Source organism: Dendropsophus ebraccatus, chromosome 3 (genome assembly GCF_027789765.1).
Source record: "Dendropsophus ebraccatus isolate aDenEbr1 chromosome 3, aDenEbr1.pat, whole genome shotgun sequence".
NCBI lineage: Eukaryota > Metazoa > Chordata > Amphibia > Anura > Hylidae > Dendropsophus > Dendropsophus ebraccatus.
This window is the reverse complement of record NC_091456.1, coordinates 112,585,919-112,592,503: the sequence shown is the minus strand read 5'-3', so window position 1 is coordinate 112,592,503 and position 6,585 is coordinate 112,585,919.

Genomic DNA, 6,585 nt, shown 5'->3' with positions numbered 1-6,585 from the left:
GGGGTTGTAGTATGATGATGGAAGGGCAGGAGGATGAGGGGGGTTATACTATGATGGAAGGGCAGGAGGATGAGGGGGGTTATACTATGATGATGGAAGGGCAGGAGGATGAGAGGGGTAGTACTATGATGATTGAAGGGCAGGAGGATGAGGGGGGTTATACTATGATGATGGAAGGGTAGGAGGATGAGGGGGGTTATACTATGATGATGGAAGGGTAGGAGGATGAGGGGGGTTATACTATGATGATGGAAGGGCAGGAGGATGAGGGGGGTTATACTATGATGATGGAAGGGCAGGAGGATGAGGGGGGTTATACTATGATGATGGAAGGGTAGGAGGATGAGGGGGGTTATACTATGATGATGGAAGGGCAGGAGGATGAGGGGGGTTATACTATGATGATGGAAGGGCAGGAGGATGAGGGGGGTTATACTATGATGATGGAAGGGCAGGAGGATGATAAAGTGGGTCGTAGTATGATGATGGAGGGTCTGGTGGATAAAGGTGGGGGGAGTAGTATGATGATGGAGGATGAAGGGGGGAGTAGTATGATGATATGGTTAAGGTGGTCTCTGAGGCTAACAGTATTATTGAGGGTCTGAAGCTGGCAGTATTAGGCAGTCTGAGACCTATACTATTTGGGGGTCTCTAACACTTGGCTCCCCATATGTCACCACCATTAAGACTGGCACTTATACATGCTCCTCTGCAGCCGCCGCTGCAGTATCATGTTACTTCTTTGAGCGGAGAGCGGCGGCTGCGGAGGAGCGCGCGCTCTCCCATAGACGGGCTATGGGACAGTGAGACAGGCGGGATCCTGCGGCGGAGAGTTCCACCGCGGAATTCCACCTGTTTTACTCAGTGTGAACATACCCTTAGTGTATGCACTTCTGTTATATAGTTCTGTATGCACTGTTGGTATGTAGTTATATATGCAATGTTCACTGCTGGTATATAGTTGTGTTTGCGGGGGAAGGGGCGCAGTTTCAATTTTCGCCTCAGGCAGCATAGAGCCTAGAATCGGCCCTGTATGGTGGTATCAGGTCTGGTACAGTATCTCACAGTAAGATTATATACAGAGCCCCATCAGATGATATCACACACAGCGGGATTAGATACAGCCCCAACATACAGTATCTCACAGTAAGATTAGATACAGAGCCCCAGCAGATGATATCACACACAGTGGGATCAAATAAAGCCCCAACATACAGTATCTCACAGTAAGATTATATACGGAGCCCCATCAGATGATATCACATACAGTGGGATCAGATAGAGCCCCAGCAGATGGTATCACACATACAGTGGGATTAGATACAGCCCCAACATACAGTATCTCACAGTAAGATTAGATACAGAGCCCCAGAAGATGGTATCACACACATGGAGGTGGGGGCACCTGCTGCAGAATGTTATATGTACTATGGAAGGACTACAGCTGTGTTGTGCTGGGACTTGTGGTCCTCCCCTCACCCACTCTCCCTCATGCAGTACATTGAAGTCATGGCTGGGATGTCCCTCCTGGGTTAAGCATTGGGTGCTTGTCCCTCCATCCAGCTCCTCCCCTGCGCTGCTCCTCACACACAACACCCTCAACTCTGCTAAGTGACCTCTGTGAGTGGAGAGGGAAGAACGTGCTGCTAGGAGGTGGGGGAGGAGGTTTTGTTTCTGTCTGTGTCCTGCACCTATCTGCTACTCTGTACGGATCTCCAGGGAGGGGCATGTCCAGCTGGATTGCACAAGTATCACAGAGGCAGACAGAGGGCTGACAGGACGTTCAGCTTCATGTATTTAAAAAAAAACTGTTCATTTTAGCTTATTAATTTATATTGCAAAAAATTCTTATCATGACCTAAGATAACTAAAACTAAATGGTTAAAATATTTTATGCTTTATGGTCCATACATTTTAGATGTAACCTGCAGCTTTCTGTGTATGGAGCCGTCCTTAACATCAACTGACAGATGATGTTGGTGGTGATAGGGGTCAGACCAGATGGAAAAATCATGGCCGACCTGTTTGTTCGGAGATAAGCCGCAGTCAGAGCGCTCTCGCTGGGATTAACCCCTCCTATAGAGAACACAGGAACACTAAGGCCCCCTTCACACGTTCAGAAAATCTGTTCGGATTTCCGGACCCATAGGCTTACATTAGTGAAAGACACCCTTTAGGATTTTTCCTGAAGGGTATCCCTTCCGGAAAATAGGTCAGGATTTTTTAGATCCCCTCCCCCAATAGAAGTCTATGGGAGCGCCAGAATCATGGGCACTTTTCCGATGTACATCAGGAAAGTGCCCGGGATTCCAAATTGGCACAGTGCTGCCCGAGCACTACCCACACCACCCCGCCACACAATGGGACCCCTGCACAGGGCTGCCCGCTGCCCAATCCCTGCCCTACAGACCGCAAGATAGCTCTGCCCAGACCCCAGCCACTGCCGCCCAATCAACTGCTTTCCCTTCCCCTCCGAGCCGGCACCCGGACCCCACAGTGGTGCCCAACGACCAGATCTTCGCACCGCCCCCCGAGCCTTCCGCCCCCACTGGAGACCTATACACCACTCTATCCGTGCCTGGCACCCCCCGCTGACCTGATCACAGACCGCCCCCCCGAACCACAACAGCGCTCTGCCCGGTGCCTGGATACAGGGCTGCCCGATCCTCAGACCTAAACATAGCTGGACTCCTGCACAGGGGTGCCAGATGCCCGACGGCCCCCGAACATCAGCCTAACATGACCCGCTGCCTGGGGGACCCTGACACCAGCCACCCACCGACCTAGGCATAGGGCTGCCTGGTGCCCGAGCACCCCATCCCCTGCCCCAAACAACCTCTGCTCTCCTCCCCCGGACCTTAGCAGCCCCCCACCTTCCATCTTAGCAGCATCAGAAGAAGAACAAGAGGACAAGATTAAGATAGGATATGTGAGATTACTCCCTAGAACTACTACTCCCATCATGGTCTGCTGACATGATGGGAGTTGTAATTTTGCAGCTTGTGGCCATGCAGGTTGCAGAAGTACAACAGATTAGAGGTTGGCACAGTTTGGAGGGGTGCGTCGTGGTGTGGCACAGTACAACTCCATCCCCTAGCATGTTGTGTAGCAATATGCAAGACTACATCTCCCATCATGGTGTGAGGCAATATGCAGGACTACATCACATAATGGAAGTTGTAGCTCTGCAAGAGATTGGTGGATGACATAGTACACGAGGGTAGAGGGTGGCACAGTACACGGGGGGAGAGGGTGGCACAGCACACGCGGTAGAGGGTGGCACGGTACACAAAGGGGATACGGTGGCATAATACTCTATATGACGATCAGGAAATCCTGAAGGCATTTCCTGATGGTTTCCTGAAGGTAAAAACTGATTACTGTCAGGAAATCCTGATGCTTTCCTGAAGCCTTTTGAGGCCTCCTGATCAGGATTTCTGCATTTGGTAGGATAAGAGGCGGACGGGAGACTGACAGCCAAGCCAGCCGTCAGTTATTGGAGGTGTATGGCAATTGTAAATGAAACATCACAAAATTAGGCTAGGTTCACACTGCGTTTTCAGCATCCGTTTAACGGATCCATTTTTTTGCAAAAAACTGATAGCAAAAAACGGATGGATTTGTGTGCATCCGTTTTTGATCTGTTTTCCCATTGACTTTCATTATAAAAAAAAAAAAAAACAGATCCAAACGGATGCGTTTTTTTATATGCACAGTAAAGTACTGTTGACACTACTTTTTTGACTGTTAAAAAAAACGGATTCGTTAAACGGATGCTGAAAACGCAGTGTGAACCTAGCCTTAGTAAACTTACCTATTTTCTCATTTTAACCTCAAAGACTTTTTTGTGTTGTAGTATATTTTATGGTAAAATGAAGGATGTCATTACAAAATACAATTGGTACAGCAACAAAACAAACCTTATATGACTCTGTAGATGAAATAAAAGGCGAGGAGAAAAAGAAATGCAAAATCGCTTGGTCATTAATGGGTGAAGGTTTCAATCTTGAGTAGAGATGAGTGAACCGGGTTCGGGTTCGAGTCCAACTGAACCCGAACGATCGGCATTTAATTAGCGGTGGCTGCTGAACTTGGATAAAGCCCTAAGGCTATCTGGATATAGTCATTGGCTGTATCCATGTTTTCCAGACAACCTTAGAGCTTTATCCAACTTCAGCAGCCACCGCTAATCAAATGCCGCACGATCGGGTTCGGATGGACTCGAGCATGCTCCAGGTTCGCTCATCTCTAATCTTGAGTCATTATTATAAGGGTGCTAGAGCTCAGGCAATGTTGCAGTTTGTCCATGTTGAAGAAGATGCCCCTGAAGATACAAGGGTATGGTTTTCTTTTTCTTTTAGGTTTTTCATTTTTTTTACTTTAACATGAACTGACCTAGAGCTGAAGTAAACTGGGAGGACATTAGAGATGAACATGCTCGTCCGAGCTTGATACTCATTCGAGGTACTCGATGGTGCTTGTTACTCAGACAAGCATCTTGCGATACTCGAGCTTTTTTTCAGCCAATCATCATGCAGGAGAGTCTTTGGGAGCTCGTAGCATCACGTGAGAACCCTATATGTCGATAGCAGCGATTGGCTGGCCAGATCACATGACCTGGGCATATAAGGATCAGATCCCGCGATGCTCGCTTCAGACATAGGCTGGATGAGCATAGGGAGAGAGCTGCTGTCTGTCAGGGAGAGTGTTAGGCAGGGAATTAGTGTGCGGTTAGGCAGGAATCTGACACGAAGAACCCAGCAGTCCAGAAGATATATATATATATATATACATATATCTATATATATATATTTTTTTTTTTTTTTTTTTTTTTTTTTATTAATTTTTTTTGCTACTTTTGGCTGCTGGCTTGGACTTATAGTGCAGCTGTCAGTAGTCAATTTGTTCTGTTGCTGACATTACCTTGGCTGGCTGGGATCTGTAGTTCAGCTATACCTATCCTCACTGTGTTGTGTCCTGTGCATGTGGTGCCTTAAAAAAAGCACCAGTTACACACATACTCTATACGACTACCCCCAAATCTGCTGTCAGTAGCCAATTTGTCCTGTTGCTGGCATTCTCTTGGCTGGGATCTGTAGTTCAGCTATACCTATCCTCACTGTGCTGTGTCCTGTGCCCGTGGTGATAGAGACAGGGATCAGCGAAGTACAGCTACTGCATCAGTGTGTCCAAGGCTGTACTTTGACCCTGATAGACAAGCGAGGGAGGAGGTACAGGAACATTGGGGAGAGAGCCGGGAGCCCATAATTTGGCGTATTGTTGCGATTAGCCAGCCCTAGAGGCGTCCATGCATGCTGCCCCTGCTGTTTCCTGTCCATTTACGTGTTGTTTCTATCATTTTCTGAAGCTTCCAGGTTTTCACGCAACCTTCCCTGTGCAGAGCTTGGATCCCCTGCAAAAATGCTTGCGTTTCCCATTGACTTCAATGGGGTTTGTTACTGGAAATGAGCACCTGAGCATCAAGAAATATTTGTCTCGAATATCGAGCACCCGAGCATTTTAGTACTCGCTCATCTCTAGAGGACATGATGTGTCTGATCCCAGAAATCTAGCAGATCACAGACCATAGCAATCTAATGCCTGCAAGACATTATGTTACTGCTAGCATCTAAAGGGGGGGGGGGCCTTTACTGTACTGAGAATATTGCTGGGGGCCCAGGTCATGTCCTCCCCTCCTGCTCCTCTTCTCCAGGTCACTGCTCCTTGGAATGACAGTTACCAGCTGACTGCAGGAGGGAATCTTCCTGTAATTATACAGCCCTCAGCACCAAGCACATGGCTCAAATTGGGCTCTGTGCTTAGTGATTAATATGTCAGGAAGCCAATGGTCTCAGCTTCCTGCCCTTTATGCCTATTGGGCCGACAGCCCAGACTCTAATAGCAGAACACTGTACAGAGGGATCTGCCATCACAACAGCTAGTGATGTGTGTGTGTGTGTGTGTGTGTGTGTGTATATATATATATATATATATATATATATATATACAGTGGTACCTTGGTTTAAGAGTAATTTGGTTTAAGAGCATTTTGATTTAATAGCTCGCAGTTTTTCAAAATTGTGACTTGGTTTAAGAGCATTGTTTTGGTTTAAGAGCTCCCTGCACTGGGTAGGAGCACGAGTGGAGGAGGGGCATGGTCTGCATAGCGGGGTTAACAGAACTGTACTCTGACCCAGGAAGTCTCTCACACCTTCCAAATCATAGTAGATGCACTTCTGTCCTCCCTTGTGTTTCCCATCCTCTCCATTACTGTACAGTAACTTATAATATCACATAATCTGCTGTTTCTGAAGGTTTGTTTCTTCTGTTTTACATATTATTCAGAATATAAAATGATTATGATTGAGGCGTGGAACCAATTGTCTGCACATCAGTGATTTCTTATGGGAAAATTTGCTTTGGTTTAAGAGATAATTTGGATTACAAGCACAGTCCCGGAACGAATTATGCTCGTAATCCAAGGCATCACTGTATATATATATATATATATATATATATATATATATATATATATATATATATATATGCAGTGTCCCAGAACACGCTGTCTGTTTCTCACTGTCA